Source organism: Arvicola amphibius, chromosome 11 (genome assembly GCF_903992535.2).
Source record: "Arvicola amphibius chromosome 11, mArvAmp1.2, whole genome shotgun sequence".
In the NCBI taxonomy this organism is placed as follows: Eukaryota; Metazoa; Chordata; class Mammalia; order Rodentia; family Cricetidae; genus Arvicola; species Arvicola amphibius.
This window is the reverse complement of record NC_052057.2, coordinates 55,152,053-55,172,067: the sequence shown is the minus strand read 5'-3', so window position 1 is coordinate 55,172,067 and position 20,015 is coordinate 55,152,053. Positions and strand designations below refer to the sequence as shown.

Genomic DNA, 20,015 nt, shown 5'->3' with positions numbered 1-20,015 from the left:
TCCTGTTCCAGTGCATTGAAGGCTACTCCCACTTTCTCCTCTATCATGTTCAGTGTGTGCAGATTGATATTGAGATCTTTAATCCATTTAGACTTGAGTTTTGTACATGATGATAAATATGTATCTATTGTCATTCTTCTACAGGTTGACATCCAGTTATGCCAGCACCATTTGTTGAAGATGCTTTCTTTCCTCCATTGTGTACTTTTAGCTCCTTTGTCAAAAATTAGGTGCTCATAGGTATGTGGATTAATATCTGGGTCTTCGATTCAATTCCATTGGTCAACATCTCTGTTTTTATGCCAATACCAAACTGTTTTCATTACTGTAGCTCTGTAAAGGAGTTTGAAGTCAGGGATGGTAATGCCTCCAGAAGTTCCCTTATTGTATAAGATTGTTTTGGCTATCCTGGGTTTTTTGTTTTTCCATATAAAGTTGATTATTTTCCTCTCAAGGTCTGTGAAGAATTTTGTTGGAATTTTGATGGAGATTGCATTGATCTATAGATTGCCTTTGGTAGGATTGCCATTTTTACTTTGTTGATCCTTTCTATACAAGAGCATGGGAGATCTTTCCATTTTCTAGTATCTTCTTCAATATTTTTTCTTCAAGGACTTAAAGTTCTTGTCAAATAGTTCTTTCACTTCCTTGGTTAGTGTTACCCCAAGATATTTTATCTTATTTGTAGCTATTGTGAAAGGTAATGTTTCTTTGATTTCCCTCTCAGCTTCTTAATCCTTTGTGTATAATACTGAAAACTATTAGTATCCTGCCACATCACTGAAGGTACTTATCAGCTCTAGGAGTTCTCTGGTAGAGTTTTGGGGGTCACTTATGTACAGTATCATATCATCTGCAAATTACAAAAGCTTGACTTTTTCCTTTCCAATTTGAATCCCCTTGATTTCCTTATGTTGTCTTACTGCTATTGCTAAAACTTCAAGCACTGTTATATAGATATGGAGAGAGTGCACAGCCTTGTCTTGAATTTAGTGGAATCGCTTTGAATTTCTCTCCATTTAATCTGATGTTAGCAGTTGGATTGCTGTATATTTATTTTATTATATTTCGATTTGATCCATGTATCCTTAATCTTTTTAATACCTTTATCATGAATGGATGTTGAATGTTGTCAAATGTTTTTTTTTTTTGCTATCTAATGAAATGATCATAGGTTTTTTCTTTCAGTTTATTTATATGATGGATTACATTGATAGATTTTCATATGTTGAACCAGCCCATTGCTGGGATGAAGCCTACTTGATTATGATGGATAATTTTTATGTGTTCTTGGATTCAGTTTGCCACTGTTTTATTGAGAATTTTTGCATCAATGTTCATGAGTGAGATTGGTCTATAATTCTCTTTCTTTGTTGAGTGTTGGGAGAAGCATGTGAATGCTTGCTTTTCTACTTTGTATAGCTAGTGAGGTACAGAAAAACTTAGCATCAAGACCCTAGACTACAAATTCTACTTGCCTAAATGCGTATATAATACTTCATAAATATTTTTAAGGTACTCATTGCTTGTCATTATTAGCTGACAAAGGCACATTGAAGTATTTTGTTTCTTATTGTCAAAAACAATTTTAAACTGCTAAACAAACACAAAGCATGTATTGTTTTTAATCACTTATAATTTTCTTAATCCCAAAAGAAAATTAAAAAATAAAGTAACTGGCTACTAGTTAGTTATCTGAAAGCAGAAATGTATTCATTCTATAATGTGCATAGCCAAGTATTTTAAAAAGTTCATGATTATAAACAGTTTAATGGCAAAGTAATAGCATCCTGAGATAAACTTTTTTGTATATATGTCTGAGTATGTATTTCTAAATGTGTGATAAGTATATGTGTACGTGGAGGCCAGATGTCAATCTTGGGTGTCATTCCTCAGGAGCTACCCACCTTGCTTCATTTGAGAGAATAAAGCAAGAGCCTCTTAGATCTGGGGCTCACCAGTTAGGCTGGGTTGGCAACCCAGTGAGTACAGGGCATCTGCTCACCTCCAGGTCAAACTCAGGTCCTAATGTCCAAGCACTTTACTGACTGAGCTATTTCCTAGGCCCCTGAGATAGCCTTAATGACAAAATGATATATTAGTGTTGTTGGTTCTAGGTGTCTTGGGGGACAGCATCTCACACTGTAACTAGGTCTGACCTCCAACTCATGGCAATCTTCTGCCTCGGAAGTGCAGAGACGACAGTGTGAGTCACCATACCCAGCAATGCTGGCTATATATAGCTTGGTAACTTAGGAAAAAAAGTAACATGTTAGCAACAGAAACATCTTTAAAATGTTCATACTTTTGCATATTGAGTTTATACAAAAAGAATGGTCCAGACATTTCAGGATAAAAACTTTTATAAAATAGAACTGAGTTTTACCTGAAGTTAATATTCTTACCACTCTCTTTCAATCTGAAAGTATCATTTATACCTTTTTGCTATCTTATAGTAAATAAAACCCAATTATAACATTTGAAATGAAAAAACCTAAAACGTGTATGAACATCATTCTAATAAGGGGACAAGTATTAGTTTCCACTGTCTTCCTGAGAAAGAATTTTAAAGTTTATCAGTGATGAATGATTCTAAATTTACAAATCTCAAAGTATTTTTATTTGGTATTATATGAAACATCTATCTTTCCTGATTAGGGGATGCAGTTTTCTAAGGCAAGGAAAGTCATATTATGTATGAAGCACACAGGTACTATGACGTGCACAGTCACATTTTCTGAGTTCATGTCAAACTCTACAAATTTATTCTTGAGCATCAATTTGGTATTGCAGGTAGAACAGGCAAAGCAGCTCATTTACACACCAGGCTTTGTTGAGTGCAGAGACCACATCTTCTATGACACAGTTGCAGTGGAAACAAACATCACCACTATATATAATAGCTGATTATAGTGAGTTTCGCAATAGGCCAAGCCCTTCCTCTCATAATGGCAATGTCCAAGAAATGGCTTTTCACATTTGTCACAAACAAAATGCTCCACATGCCATTGAGTGCCCATGGCATTCACTACTCGCCCTTCAATGAGCCTCCGATAGGTGCCACAGATAGGGACCCCCATCTTATCATGACATGACAGACAGTAGACCTCTCCTTTCAGCTCCCGAGCACCAACAGTTAGCTCCTTCCCGCAGTTGGCACAGTTGAAGTGGTCTGGATGGTAAGGGTCATTCTTGAAGATCAGAGGTTGTTCACCAATGATGGCATGGCATTTCTGGCAGATGTATTTTCCAAGACCTCTGGCCTTGGTTTTGACATGGACGACACAGGTGTCTGCCAGCATTCTTGACAAACCCTATGTCTGCCAGCACTTCCTGGCAGAGGTCACATTGAAAGCATTCAGGATGCCAGCTGTTGTTCATGGTTTTAATAACCTGACCAATGATGAATTCACCACACTGGTCACAGCAGGAAGCAAAGAGCATCTGGAAATTTTTTATTAAAAATCTCCACCTCCTCCCCACCTCCCATTTCCCTACCCTTCTCCCACTCCCCTCCCCATCCCTCTCCAGTCCAAAGAGCAGTCAGGGTTCCCTGCCCTGTGGGAAGTCCAAGGTCCTCCCCCCTCCATCCAAGTCCAGGAAAGTGCGCATCTGAACAGATTAGGCTCCCTCAAAGCCAGTACATGCAGTGGGATCAAAACCCAGTGCCATTGTCGTTGGCTTCTCAGTCAGCCTCATTGTCAGCCACGTTCAGAGAGTCCTGTTTGATCCCATGCTTTTTCAGTTTCAGTCCAGCTGGCCTTGGTGAGCTCCCATTAGATCAACCCCACCATCTCAGTGGGTGGGCGCACCCCTCACGGTCGTGACTTCCTTGCTCATGTTCTCCCTTCTTCAGCTCCTCATTTGGACCTTGGGAGCTCAGTCCAGCTCACCAATGTGGGTCTTTGTCTCTATCTTCATTCATCGCCAGATGAAGCTTCTATGGTGATATGCAAGATATATTCATCAGTATGGCTATAGAAAAGGGCCATTTCAGGCTCCCTCTCCTCAACTGCTCAATACTCTAAGGTACTGTTTTTCTTTGTGGTTGAGGTATGTTTCTTGTAAACAGCAGAATGCTGGATCCTGTTTTCATATCCAGTCTCTTAACCTGTACCTTTTTATAGGTAAATTGAGTCCATTGATATTAAATGATATTAATGACCAGTGGTTGTTAACTCTAGTTATTTTTTGGTGGTAGTGTTTGTGTGTTTTCATTTTTTGGGTTGCCTTGGTGGAGGGTTATTAGATGTCTCTGTTACTGTGGGTGTTGTTAGCTTTTTTGGGTTGAGGTTTTTTTTCTAGTACATTCTTTAAGTTTGAGTTTGTGGATACGTATTGTTTAAGTCTGTTTTTGTCATGGAATATCTTGTTTTCTCCATTGATGATGAAAAAAACTTACATCCATGTTTTGTTTTGTTTTTTTTGTTTGTTTTTTTTTTTTGTGTGTGTCTTCTGGCTTTCATGGTTTCCATTGAGAAGTCAGCTGTAATTTTGATAGGTTTACTTTTATGTTACTTGACATTTTTCCTTTGCAGTTCTTAATATTCTTTCTTTATTCTGTATGTTTTGTGTTTTGATTATTATATAGCAAGGGGATTTTTTTGATCCAGTCTATTTAATATTCTGTAAGCTTCTTATACCTTCATAGGGATATCCTTCTTTAGTTTGGGGAAGTTTTCTTCTATGATTTGTTGAATATCTTTTCTATGTGTTTGAGCTGGAGTTCTCCTTCTTCTACCCCTATTATTCTTAGGTTTGGCCTTCTCATGGTGTCCCAGATTTCCTGGATGTTTTGTGTTAAGAAATTGTTGGAAGTAATGTTTTCTTTGACCAATGAGTCTATTTCCTCTATATTATCTTCAGTACCTGAGATTCTTTCTTCTCTTGTATTCTGTTGGTAATACTTATCTTTGTAGTTCCTGTTCATTTACCAAAATTTTCCATATCCAGACTTCTCTTGGTTGTATTTTCTTTATTACCTCCATTTCTGTCTTTAAAGCTTGAACTATTTCCATCACCTGTTTGATTGCTTTTTCTTGATTTTCTTGGGGTTTTTTTTGAGGGATTTATTAATTTCTTCTAACTTTTTGTTTGTCTTCTCTTCCATTTCTTTAAGGGAAATTTTCCCTTCCTGTTTAAAGGTCTCCATATTTTGTATAAAGTTACATTTAAAGTCATTTTCTTCTACTTCTTCTGGGTTAGGATGATCAAGTCTTCCTGTTGAGTGTCCACTGGCTTCTGGTTTTATCATGTTGCTTTTTAGGATGTTGGGGAAATTCTTGCAAATGAGGCCAGCAGAGTATTGTCATCTTGGTCCAATCTCTGCTATGGCTTTCTGAGTACTTGTGAGGTTTTTTTTTTTTTTGTCTGCCCTCTCTTAGGCACCTCAGCACTGGAGAAAGCTGTGAGGATTCTAAAAACCTCACAGGTAAAAGGCAGGCTTGGGGGAAGGGTGGGTTGGGGAAAAAGCCCAGCAGCAGGATCACTCCCAACTGGCTGGCCAGAAAAGCTAGGGGAGTTATGGATAGGCCCCTATGTTCAGGCCCACTGGTAAAGTCCCAGAGAATGTGGTGTCCAGCTGTTTGGGCTTGGGGTGCTGACTCATATTTCAGGTCCTCTCAGCACTGAGGCAGGCTGTGTTACAGCATTCCAAGGACCTCGCAGAACAAAAGGCACACTTGATGGCAGTTTAGGTTGAGGGAAAGAAAATCCAACAGCAGGAACACTGCCTGCTGTCTGTCCAGAAAAGCTTAGTGAGTTGGGTAGGTTATATCCTACTGAGAAGGTCCCAGAGAGTGGTGGTTCTGGCTATTCATCGGTGTGGCCACTGATTCACCTCTCTGGTGTCCTCAGCACTGGAGCTAGCTGTGTTGCAGATTTCCAAGGACCTCACAGGTAAAAAATGTTGGCTTGTGGCAAGGTGGGTTGGGAGAAAGAAAGCCCAGCAGCAGAAACACTCACTGCTGACTCTCCCATTCCCTCAGCACTGGAGCAGACTGTGTTGCAGGGTTCCAATGACCTTGCAGGCAAAAAGGCTGATTTTTCAGGCTTAAGTGCCCCATGTTGGGTGTCACTTGTTAACAAAACTCACTTTTATTTCTTGGCTACCCAAAGCTGAAACTATATTAATTACAAGTCTGTTTGTCAATAGCTCAGGCATATTCCTACCTAGCTCTTACAACTTAAATTAACTCACTTCTATTTGTCTATTGACTGCCACAAGGCTATGACTTACTGGGAATGTTAATGGATCTTTTTCCTTGGTGGCTACATGGCATCTCCTTGACTGCCTACTCTCTCCATATATCTCTGTTTGGATTCTCCACCTGGCTTTACTCTGCTAATCCATTGACCAAAGTAGCTTTATTCATCAACAAATAAAAGCAATACATATACATGACATCCCACATCAACTAAGTTTTACAATGTCTGTTTTGTTCTAAATCTTTTCTGATATGAACTGAAATTGTTTGAATATACTATTAAAGAAACTAAGGGAAATCTTATAATCATTTGACAGGAAATACTATTTTATTGATGGTTGTTCTTCAAAGCTATTCAAATAAGCTATTTGTTTAGCCTCTGTACACATGGAAGCCTAATTATGTTCCTGTCAGAGATCAAAAGGGTAAAGCAGGAGAGACTTTTGGCAATTTTCCAAATAAGAACAGCAGTGTGAACCCATAAGTACTTATACCATGAAAAACGTCTCTGCATATGTGTTGCCAATTTTTAAAGCCATCATTTTATGATAGTGTGAACTAGTTGTACACATATATATTTATGAGTAGACTATTCATATCTGATAATAACTGGCTTAGTACAGTGGTTTAGATTAGAATGAAAGCTGAGTTGTTCAAACACAGAAATAACTACATAGAATGTGCAGAAAACATTTCCCTATTTTTTCTAATTTTAATCTATTTCTAAACATAAATAAATCTTGCTATCTGCTTAAGCCCCAACTTTCCAAATCTGTTAGCTACTTTAGAACTTTCTTCTAGGATGATATTTCCTGTGATGGTTAAACTTGGTTGCTACCTTAAGTACTTTGAGACACACTTGAGAATGGAGGCCTACTCTGCATTTGTTTTTAAAGGAATTTCTAAAGGCAAATGGAACATGATTCAGAAGGGAATGAAGTAGTACCGGTCCCATAGGTAGCATGCATGGATGGAACAGATAAGGAATGAATTGAGAAGTTTGCATAGGAGCTCCATCACCCACAGACACATGACTTGAGTGTGTGGCAAGGTTTCAGACATCCCAAGATTTTAGGCTTTAGCATCAGTTGGGACTGCATCTCTATCCCATCTTGTTCTATGGTTTCTTGCTCTTTCAACCGAGGTGGTGTCATTTTCCCCAAATTTCCAGGTTACAGTTGAACATTGTTAGACTCCTCAGACTCTGGGAGTGTAGACCAGTCTCATCAAGACTCTGTTTTGGGAAGAATTGGGGCAAGGAAAAACATAATCAAAATATATTATATGAAATTAAAACTAATGTCTTAAAATATCCAGTTTGTCTTTCTCTACACTATATTTTCCTGTTCCTAGGAAACCTCTAACACATCCTCATCTGATGTCCATTGTCTTCAGAGAATATCATTACCTGCTTGAGAATAGATCATAGTGTAGATGGAACGGCGGGCTGCATCCCGCCACCCTGCTAGCTTTACACCCGAAATAATTACACAGAAACAGTATTCATTTAAATACTTCCTGGCCCATTAGTACTAGCCTCTTATTGGCTAATTCTCAAATCATGTTTAACCCATATTTAGTAATCTATATAGCACCATGAGGTGGTCGCTTACCAGGAGAGATCTTAACCTGTATCCTTCTCAGAGAGGAGAGGCATGGTGACTGCATATGGCGACTGCCTGAAGCATCTGCCTTACTGCCTTCTACCCAGCATTCTGTTCTGAACATCCGCCTAACTAATTTTCTGTCCTATTAAAGGGCCAAGGCAGTTTCTTTATTAACCAATGAAATTAACACATAGACACTGCTCCATCGTCATAGAATTCTGACATACACAGCCTAGCATAGAACAGGCATTTAGTAAATGTATCTGCATGAAATCATCTTCATATCAATAAATTTTGTCATAAACACACATGCAAGTTTCTCTTTGTTAGTGTGTTGATAATGTTAAAATTGATTTATCAACAGATAATGTTATCAAAAATTATTTATAAATCAAAGGTTTGAACATTAAAATTAGGCTAATATATATCATTTAAATTTCAAAAATTAGTGTTAAATAAGGATAGTGAATGCTGTATTGTCCATCCAAAAATTTAGTGTCATATACTAACTTTTCTCCCTTAGGAATTAGTAATCATCTCCAAAGTGATTTAAATTATTTCTTTCCACAGGCTTCTATTTTAATGCTTAAAACATACTTCTGTTCACAATCATTGTTTTACTATGTAAACTTGTTCAATATCCAGGAGTTGCTTTGATGATGTGCCCTTAAATTGAGACTCATTTTCCACTGGAGGCAGTAAAATTTTTATTCTCATGCTCAACCCTCATTTTCCTCTGTCTCACCATTAGAGTATAGCATGCATCCTTGGTGACAGCTAATCTTAATTCCATCTAGAGCCTAGATTCTTCAACTGTGGGTTATGACCACAAATGGCAGCTGAACATGTGTGTGTTGAAAAATTTACAATAGTAAAAATATCTGAACGTGCAATAGCTATTACCAGAAAAAAATACCTAAGAAAAAATAAATTCAAGATCACATATAAAATGAACCTCAGGTGTTCATGGAAGCACTTAAAAACACCAACCCTGCAACTGACAAAGGTCTGATCTCTAAAATATATAAGGAACTCAAGAGACTAGACGGTAAAATGCCAATTAACGCAATTAAAAAATGGGGCGCTGAACTGAACAGAGAATTCTCAACAGAAGAAGTTCAAATGGCCAAAAGACACTTAAGGTCATGCTCAACCTCCCTAGCTATCAGGGAAATGCAAATCAAAACAACTTTGAGATATCATCTTACACCTGTCAGATTGGCTAAAATCCAAAACACCAATAATAACCTTTGCTGGAGAGGTTGTGGGGTAAGGGGTACACTCATCCATTGCTGGTGGGAATGCACACTTGTTCAACCACTTTGGAAAGCAGTGTGGCGGTTTCTCAGGAAATTTGGGATCAACCTACCCCAGGACCCAGCAATTCCACTATTGGGAATCTACCCAAGAGATGCCCAATCATACAACAAAAGCATATGCTCATCTATGTTCATAGCAGCATTATTTGTAATAGCCAGAACCTGGAAACAACCTAGATGCCCTTCAGTGGAAGAATGGATGAAGAAACTGTGGAATATATACATGCTAGAATACTACTCAGCGGTAAAAAACAATGACATCTTGAATTTTGCAGGCAAATGGATGGAAATAGAAAACACTATTCTGAGTGAGGTAACCCAGACCCAAAAAGATGAACATGGGATGTACTCACTCATAATCGGTTTCTAGCCATAATTAAAGGACATCGAGCCTATAAATTTGGGATCCTTGAGAAGATAATAAGAAGGTGAACTCCCAAAAACAGATATAGTAATCCTCCTGGATATTGGAAGTAGACACGATCGCCAGGCAAAATTGGGAACTTGAGGGTTGGGCGAGACTGGGCCAAGGGAAGATGGGGAGAGAAAAATGTGAAGCGGAGAACGGGGGGAGCTCGGAGGAATGGGGTGCTTGGGATATAGGAAGGGTGGATATGAGAGCAGGGAAGCATATATCTTAATTTAAGGAGCTACCTGAGGGTTGTCAAGAGACTTGACCCTAGAGGGGTTCCCAGGTTTCCAGGGAGATGCCCCCAGTTAGTTCCTTGGGCAGCTGAGGAGAGGGAGCCTGAAAAGGCCAGTTCCTATAGCCATACTGATGAATTTCTTGCATATCACCATAGAACCTCCACCTGACGATAGATGAAGAAAATGACAGAGCCCCACATTGGAGCACCAGACTGAGCTCCCAAGGTCCTGATGAGGAGCAGAAGGAGGGAGAACATGAGAAAGAAAGTCAGGACCGTGAGGGAACCTCCAGCTGGCGACAGATGGGGAAGGTGACTGAGCTCCACATTGGAGCACTGGACTGAGCTCCCAAGGTCCTGATGAGGAGCAGAAGGAGCGAGAACATGAGGAGAAAGTCAGGAACGTGAGGGGTGCGTTCACTCATGGAGACGGTGGGACAGAACTAAAGGGAGATCACCAACTCCAGTTGGAATGGGACTGATGGATCATGCGACCAAACCCATCTCTCTGAATGTGGCCAACAGCGGAGGCTGACTGAGAAGCAAAGGACATTGGCGCTGGGCTCTGATTCTTCTGCATGGACAGGCTCTGTGGGAGCCTTCTCAGCTTGGTCGATCACCTTCCTGGACCTGGGGGGAGTTGGGAGGACCTTGGACTTAGCATAGAGTGGGGAACCCTGATGGCTCCTTGGCCTTGAGAGGGAGGGAGGGGAGGTATGGGTGGAGGGAAGGGGAGGGAAGGGGGAGAAGGAGGGGAGGAAAGGGGGAGGAGGAGCGGAGGGAGGAAGGAGGAGGAGGGAAGGAGATGGAAATTTTTAAATATAAAAAAAATAAACCATGAGAAAAAAAAATAAATGGACACAAGAAAAAAAAAAAAACCTATAGCAACACTGAGTTTCCTACCGGTTGTGTTTCTATACCGACTTTGTACTGTTTATGACATCATACCATACAGCACCAGCACACATTGCCTTGAATAACTTTGTTCAATTCAGGTTTGTTGTGTTTTCACAATATATACAGGGTTTCCTCACTTTAAAGGAAGGCAATAAAAAAACTAAGAATTTATATAAATCTTCCTTGGTCACCAAATTAGTGAATATTTGTGTTATGTTTGATTTCTTAAGTTTCATTTGCATTTCATGGAAAAAATCATTCATTGAATCTTGGCTCTAGAGTCAGACAGAATATACAGCAACTTCTGAGTTGACTTCTCATGTACTTCCACTATTTTGTACCAAACTTTTCACTATTGTCAATCATAAAAGCTGAGTGTTAATAATCCATGAAAACGTTGAAGGTGGCCTATGTTCTACAGTATCAAACATCCAGCCAAGAATTAAGTTTTCCATCTAAAAACTAAGTGCTCATATCCAAATCATTAACAGGAAAACTTGCTTTAATCCTTATTAAATGTTCAAATTATCAGAATACAAAAGTATTGTTCTAAAATAAAATTATTTCCAATTTACCAAGGACTGTTTGAATTTTTGCCTGTTTTATAAGTCTATATATCATAGATTGTATAAAAGTTCTTTGGTCATAAGTAGAGAAGGCTTTAGAAGTCCTGGTCTATATGACTAGGAAATCAAACTACTTACAGGAATCTCTAATAGAAAAATACCTGCCTCAAACAGTATACAGGGAGTTGATGTCAGTTTCATGCTCTCTAATAATAATGTTATGTTCAAGTGTGTACCAGTCACTTTTCTTGTCACATTCTCCAGAAGACATCTTGAGTTACTCAAAATAGTCAAGTTCCTACTTGGGGACAGTCTCAAGCCACACTAAACTCATGTATAAGCAGAACTAGTTTATTCTTCACTCAATAACAAGTAACCATTCTTTATGAACTTTGTCAGATATAAAGTGGTCAGCACCATGTTTACATACTAAGTTTATTCCCACTCACATTAAGTAAAAAAAAAAAAAACTTTTAAAGTGTAAAGATTGCTAGGTATTTGAAAAAGAATTTGTTGATTTTTATTGACCTCTAAAAGAACACAGAACATCAATTTCAGAAAATTTGCACAAATATAAATGTAACATTAGTCATTTTCTTCTCATGAGACAAAATGAAATGTTTATAATGAAAAATTGAGTGACTATCAATAACATTTAAAACTGTTTAGGGTAAACTTCTTCAAGTTTTTGTTTTTGTTTTTAATCTTCTCCCTTTATCTTTGTTCTTTTCCCACCAGTGTTGAGTGTTGAACCTGGCCCTAGTAGATTCTAGGCAATTTCTCTATCACCTAGCTCTAATAGCTCTTTAATTGCTTTAATTTTGCTATGAATATTAAAACTTTAAGGGAATGCATTGCAAAGAATTAAGAACATTTCACATTGATAATTTTAAAAACTTGAGAATACACATTAGCAATCATAAGTGCAGAAGGTATGTAATTACTTTGTTGCAAAGTGATGATAAATTATTGAGATCATACTGTATTTTGTGAAAATGATTTTTTCTGGGGCAATTTATCCAAACTCCTATTCTCAAAAAAGCCCACTTCCTAGTATTTCTCTAACAGATCAAAAGAGAGCATCATTGAAGGAGGAGTGTCTGTGTGTTACTTTTATTATTAATAAAGTAATTGCCTTGGCCCTTTAAGAGACAGAAAATTATGCAGAGTAGACAGAATGGAATTGTGGGAGAAAGGAAGCAGAGTTGGGGAGATGCTTCAGGCAGTCGCCATATGCAGTCGCCATGCCTCTGCTCTCCGAGATGGACACAGGTTAAGATCTCTCCTGGTAAGCCACCACCTCGTGGTGCTACATGGATTACTAAATATAGGTTAATTAGCCAATAAGAGGCTGAAACTAATGGGCCAGGCAGTATTTAAAAGAATACAGTTTCTGTGTGATTATTTTGATGTAAAGCTAGCCAGGTGGTGGGATGCAGCCCTGCCGTTCCATCTACAGATTGGCGCGCAACATGATGTACTAAATCCACTTAAAAGCCTGAGAGGGCTTTAAATAAAGGAGAGAGAGAGAGAGTTTAACACAGCTTTTTGCTGTTTGCTAGGATGTGCCGTAGAGAGATTTCTTGTTTCGGCAATAGCGGCAGAGAAAAAGCTGAGTCATTTTAAAACATAGCTTCCTGAGCTGTGCCACCAAAGCGAACTCTGGCTTTAAAGCAGTTCAATGGCTTTTATGGGACTGGATGTTTCTGTTCCCACTCGGGATCGTACTCTGAGACCATGGCTACACTCCCCACCTGGACAGACTGTGTGATCAGGCTTAGGCAGGCGGAAGAGCCTGGCAGATTCCTGCTGCCATACAGAGAGATGTTTTCAGACTGTGCAGTGCTCTGTGTGTCAGATTTGCTTGTAACTTGGATGAAAAGAGTTTCTGTGCTGCACACTCAGTCTCAGAGTTAAAGTGCTGAGTGTGGTTCTTACCTGGCGGCCCCAGAGCTAGCACAAAATGGCACATCCTCCATTATGAAATTGGAGAGAGGTGGAGCCAACATCCAGAACAGCTCACTGCTCTGCAGCCTAGAGCAGCAACTGATTCAGTCACAAGTGGTTCCTCCATGTTGGACTGGGCGTGGCAAGCACACAGTACCTGTTTTTGACCTAGGAATGTCACAGCTTAGAGTCTTAAGGGCTTAGCGATGTAAAGGCACAAATCAAACATGTTTCTATACAGTAAAAAATTTACAGATTCACAATAGAACAGATTCGGACATAAAAGACAATTAAATGGGTCACATTGTTGGATGGATGTACGTAGGCTTGAGAGAGAGAAAAAATATAGAGAATAAAATTAATGCCTTAAAAAGGGTAAAGTCTTTAAAGAGATAGAATAAAGTGATAGAGTAAAAATAAGCCATATAAAAATGGAAAATTTAGAGAGTCTGGATTCTTTATATTATTGTGTTTTCTTTAAATTTTTTGACTGTAAGGGAGCTAAGTACAGAAAAACATTTTATTGTACGGGCTGCCAAACTAAACCAACATATATGTTCTAATGGTATGACTTCTGAATTTGGATCTAAGAACATGATTTTTGGAAAAGAGGGTCTTCTTTGTTTTCACAGAGGATGACACCCTGTGGATTGCGTCTATCCCGATATGGTATGATAGACCACACTCTCCTGAAAGGTTGCTGTAAACACCCTCAAAAATTTACTCCACTCAACTGCCAACTGAGATGAAACTGGCAGACAGGTTACACCATGAAAGATCTGATTAACAGCGCCCTCATTCAGCAGGAAGCAGTTTGGAGAGAAAAAAACTGTGCCTATATACCCAAATATTGTTTATAAATGTTCTTTTACATTTAAAGGGGGATATGATATAAAGATAAATAATTTGCATTGGTATGGATTTTAAGGTCAATTTTGTTATATGTATATGTATTTCTGATATTGATTAAGCTATTGTGATTGTAGTCCATTTTAAAAACTGTAAAGTATAATTAGGAAATATAGATTAATGGATAATCATCAATAATACTCAAGCTTGTAGTCATATTAGTTAGATTTTCTAGATATATAGAGATATATTTCAGTTAAAAAGGCATTCTTCATATCTTTCAAAGGCTACAGAATATGGCATTTTAAGTGTTTTAATAACTTAGGGCTTTTCATGACAATGAGACATGTCTGCTCCTGGCAGCACCAATCTACTTCAAGAGGAAGATGGGCATTAAAGAGGCTCCTCATAGAGTTTGATAGCCATTTGGGCAAGAAACTGCTCTTGCCTGGACTGTTACATAAACTAGACACAAAGAACCCTCAGAGAGAGGACTGCTGAACTTGCCTAAAGGTGAGATCGTCTTTCGGGGTTTCTGATTCATGAAAGAGTCTGCGAGACATTCTGCAAGACACAACAGAAAGTGACTAAACTGTCTTTGGAATTTCCTGCTTCATGGAAATGTCTGCTGGACACTATGGGCCTGAAGGCTGAAGATGGATGCCCCAACGGTACAAAGGAACTTTGGGTGACTGTTCAGGCAGCGAGTTGTCTCTGTCATTTCTAGAGTTTGAAAGTTGCATATTTCTTGTTTACTTAGGTCTTCTGGAGTCTTTGATGGAGTTGAAGAATAAATAGATAGTTATAGGTTTCCTTAGTTATGATAAAAGATAAAATAGATCTAAATATTGTAACTGTAATTCTTGCTTGATAACTTTTGTTACATGTAATTTTTCTATGTTAAAGTTAAAGCCTTTCTTTTTTGTTTAAACAGAAAAAGGGGAAATGATGGAGGAGTGTCTATGTGTTACTTTTATTATTAATAAAGAAACTGCCTTGGCCATTTAAGAGACAGAAAATTAGGTGGAATAGACAGAACAGAATTGTGGGAGAAAGGAAGCAGAGTTGGGAAGACGCTTCAGGCAGTCGCCATATGCAGCCACCATGCCTCTCCTCTCTAAGAAGGACACAGGTTAAGATCTCTTCTGGTAAGCCACCACCTCGTGGTGCTACATGGATTACTAAATATAGGTTAATTAGCCAATAAGAGGCTTAAACTAATGGGCCAGGCAGTATTTAAAAGAATATAGTTTCTGTGTAATTATTTCAATGTAAAGCTAGCCGGGTGGCGGGACACAGCCCTGCCGTTCCTTCTACACATCATTCCTTCAACAGCTGCAGCAGTTGTGGATATTGGCTAGTCTCCTGCCTTCTTCCTCTGTGCTCCTAAACCAGAAGTGAAACAATGGGGTTCTGCTGGGAATGCCATCTGGTAGTCATGATCACCAGAAAATTTAACATTTCAAAGCTTTTTCGTCTATCATACCATTGCTGTTTGGAACTTTGTTGTCATATAAACTGTAGATTTTTATATTGCATTCTGTGTATTAACACAGTGTTTGAGGTTTCTTTGTCCTTAAAGCTTCTTTCCCATCTCTGGACATGTTTGACTTTTATTGTTTATTGGTTCAATCTAATTTGTGGTTCTCACACTGAAATCCTTTTCTCTTCTATTGTATTTCTTCTAGGTTTTGTTATTCTGCTCTTTGAATGTCCCATTTGACTTTTCTTCTGTTTTTTCATTGTATCGTGTCCTTTAAATCTTAAAATAGATGATGTACTTTCTGATTCTTTATTTCACTGGGATTTGTTCATCTTCAGAGTCTTCTCTAGTTATCTAATTCTCTGTTTATGCCTGATCATGTTGTAGCTTATCTTCTACAGCTTTTTATTTTATTATTTTTCTTCTTTACCTTCTTTGACTTCTTCTTTACCTTCTTTATCTTCTTTTTTTTCCTCATTTTTTTATTAAAGATTTCCATCTCCTTCCCTCCTCCTCCCCCTTCCCTCCCCTCCCTTCCACCCATACCCCCACTCCACCCCTCTCCAAGACAAAGAGCCATCAGGGTTCCCTTCACTATGTTAAGTCCAAGGTCCTCCCAGCTCCCCCTAAGTCCAGGAAGGTGAGCAACCAAACTGACAAGGCTCACAGTGAGCCCGTCCATGCTGTAGAGTTCACGTTCATTGCCGTTGTCCTTGGTTTCTCAGTCCTCCTCCACCGTCAGCCACATTCAGAGAGTCCGGGTTGGTCCCCTGTTCCATCAGTCCCATTCCAACTGGACTTGGTGGTCTCCCGTTAGATCTGACCCACCGTCTCAATGGGTAAACGCACTCCTCATGGTCCTAACTTCCTTGCTCATGATCTCCCTCCTTTTGCTCCTCATTGGGACCTTGGGAGCTCAGTCCGGTGCTCCTATGTGGGGCTCTGTCATTTTCTCCATCCAATGCCAGTTGAAGGTTCTATGGTGATATGCAAGATATTCATGAGTATGGCAATAGGATCTGGACATTTCTGGCACCCTCTCCTCAGCTGCCCAAGGACCTAGCTGGGGGCGTCTTCCTGGACACCTGGGAACCCCTCTAGAGTCAAGTCTCTGCCAACCCTAAAATGGCTCCCTTAATTAAGGTATATAATTCCTTGTTCCCATATCCACCCTTCCTATATCCCAAACATCCTATTCCCCCAAGCTCTTCCCATCCTCCACTTCACACTTTTCTCTCCGCATCCCCCCATCCCCCCATCCCACCCCACGCCTATGTTCCCATTTTTTGTCTGGCAATCTTGTCTACTTCCAGTATCCAGGAGGATAACTATATGTTTTTCTTTGGGTTCAGCTTCTTATATAGCTTCTCTAGGATTTTTTATGAATTATAGGCTCGATGTCCTTTATTTATGGCTAGAACCCAATTATGAGTGAGTACATCCCATGTTCATCATTTTGGGCCTGGGTTACCTCACTCAGGATGGTGTTTTCTATTTCCCTCCATTTGCATGCAAAATTCAAGATGTCATTGTTTTTTACCACTGAGTAGTACTCTAATATGTATATATTCCACAGTTTCTTCATCCATTCTTCCACTGAAGGGCATCTAGGTTGTTTCCAGGTTCTTGCTATTACAAATAACGCTGCTATAAACATAGTTGAACAGATGCTTTTGTAATGTGATTGGGCATCTCTTGGGTAAATTCCCAAGAGTGGGATTGCTGGGTCCTGGGGTAGGTGGATCCCAAATTTCCTGAGAAACCTCCACACTGCTTTCCAGAGCGGTTGCAGAAGTCTGCATTCCCACCAGCAATGGATGAGTATACCCCTTACTCCACATCCTCTCCAGCAAAGGCTATCATTGGTGTTTTTGATTTTAGCCATTCTGACAGGTGTAAGATGGTATCTCAATGTTGTTTTGATTTGCATTTCCCTGATTGCTAAGGACGTTGAGCATGCCCTTAAGTGTCTTTTGGCCATTCGAACTTCCTCTGTTGAGAAGTCTCTGTTCAGTTCAGTGCTCCATTTTTTAATTGGGTTCATTAGCATTTTAAAGTCTAGTCTCTTGAGTTCCTAATATATTTTAGAGATCAGACCTTTTTCAGTTGCAGGTTGGGTGAAGATCTTTTCCCAGTCAGTAGGCTGCCTTTTTGCCTTAGTGACAGTGTCCTGCTCAGCTTCAGGAGGTCCCATTTATTCAAAGTTGCCCTTAATGTCTGTGCTGCAGGGGCTATACATAGGAAGCGGTTTCCTGTGCCCAAATGTGTAGAGTACTTCCCATTTTCTCCTCTAACAGGTTCAGTGTGTTCACATTGATATTGATGTCTTTAATCCACTTGGACTTGAGTTTTGTGCATGGTGATAGACACGGATCTACTTTCATTCTTCTACAGGTTGACATCCAGTTATGCCAGCACCATTTGTTGAAGATGCTTTCTTTCTTCCATTGTGTGCTTTTAGCTCCTTTATCAAAAATCAGGTGTTCATAGGTTTGTGGGTTAAGATCTGGGTCTTCTATTCGATTCCATTGGTCGACTTCTCTATTTTTATGCCAATACCAAGCTGTTTTCAATACTGTAGATCTGTAATAGAGTTTGAAGTCAGGGATGGTAATGCCTCCAGAAGTTCCTTTATTGTATAAGATTGTTTTGGCACTCCTGGTTTTCTTGTTCTTCCATATAAAGTTGATTATTGTCCTCTCAAGGTCTGTGAAGAATTTTGATGGGATCTTTAAGGGGATTGCATTAAATCTATAGATTGCCTTTGGTAGTATTGCCATTTTTACTATGTTGATCCTCCCAATCCAAGAACAAGGGAGATCCTTCCATTTTCTGGTATCCTCTTCAATTTCTTTCTTCAAAGACTTAAAGTTCTTGTCAAATAGGTCTTTCACTTCCTTGGTTAGAGTTACCCCAAGATATTTTATGCTATTTGTGGCTATCATGAAAGGTGAATCTTCTCTGATTTCTTTCTCTGCTTCCTTATCCTTTGTATATAGGAGGGCGACTGATTTTTTGGAGTTGGTCTTGTAACCTGCCACGATACTAAAGGAGTTTATCAGCTGTAGGAGTTCTTTGGTGGAGTTTTTGGGGTCGCTTATGTACACTATCATATCATCTGCAAATAACGAAAGTTTAACTTCTTCCTTTCCTATTCGAATCCCCTTGATCCCCTTCTTTTGTCTTATTGCTATTGCTAGAACTTCAAGCACTATATTGAAGAGATAAGGAGAGAGTGGACAGCCTTGTCGCGTTCCTGAATTTAGTGGGATGGCCTTGAGTTTCTCTCCATTTAATTTGATGTTAGCTGTCAGCTTGCTGTAAATAGCCTTTATTATATTTAGGAATGACCCCTGTATCCCTAATCTATCCAAGACCTTTATCATAATGGGGTGCTGAATTTTGTCAAATGCTTTTTCTGCATCTAATGAGATGATCATATGGTTTTTATCCTTCAGTTTATTTATATGATGGATTACATTGATAGATTTTCATATGTTGAACCAGCCCTGCATCTCTGGGATGAAGCCTACTTGATCATAGTGGATAATTTTTCTAATGTGTTCTTGGATTCTGTTTGCCAGTATTTTATTGAGAATTTTTGCATCGATGTTCATGAGTGAGATTGGCCTGTAATTCTCTTTCTTGGTTAAGTTTTTGTGTGGTTTAAGTATCAGGGTAATAGTAGCTTCATAAAAGGAATTTGGCAATGACTGTTCTGTTTCTATATTATGAAATACCTTAAGGAGAATAGGTATTAGGTCTTCTTGGAAGTTCTGGTAGAATTCCGCATTGAACCCATCAGGTCCTAGGCTCTTTTTGGTAAGGAGGTTTCTGATAACAGTTTCCAATTCTTTGTAACTAACAGGACTATTTAGAGCATTTACCTGGTCCTGGTTTAACTTTGGTATATGGTACTTATCTAAAAAAGTGTCCATTTCTTTTACATTTTCCAATTTTGTGGCATACAGGCTTTTGTAGTAAGATCTAATGATTCTCTGAATTTCCTCTGTGTCTGTGGTTATGTCCCCTTTTTCATTTCTGATCTTGTTAATTTGTGTGTTCTCTCTCTGCCATTTGATTAGTTTGGCTAGGGGTTTGTCAATCTTGTTGATTTTCTCCAAGAACCAGCTTTTTGTTTCATTGATTCTTTGGATTGTTTTCTGTGTTTCTATTTTGTTGATTTCTGCCCTCAGTTTGGTAATTTCCAGTCTTCTACTCCTTCTAGGTGAGTCTGCTTCTTTCTTTTCTAAAGCTTTCAGGTGTGCTGTTAAGTCTCCAATGTGTGCTTTCTCCATTTCTTTAAAGTGGGCACTTAGTGCTATGAATTTTCCTCTTAGCACTGCTTTCATAGTGTCCCATAATTTTGAGAAGGTTGTGTCTTTGTTTTCATTAAATTCAAGAAAGACTTTAATTTCTTTCTTTATTTCTTCCTTGACCCAGCTGTGGTTCAGTAGTTGACTGTTCAGTTTCCATAAGTTTGTAGGCTTTCTT

General features: G+C 39.0%; 1 pseudogene; it reads right to left on the bottom strand.

Annotated features, from left to right (window-relative positions):
- Positions 1–2,654: 2,654 nt before the first annotated feature.
- Positions 2,655–3,447, bottom strand: LOC119826033 (annotated as a pseudogene).
- Positions 3,448–20,015: the final 16,568 nt, after the last annotated feature.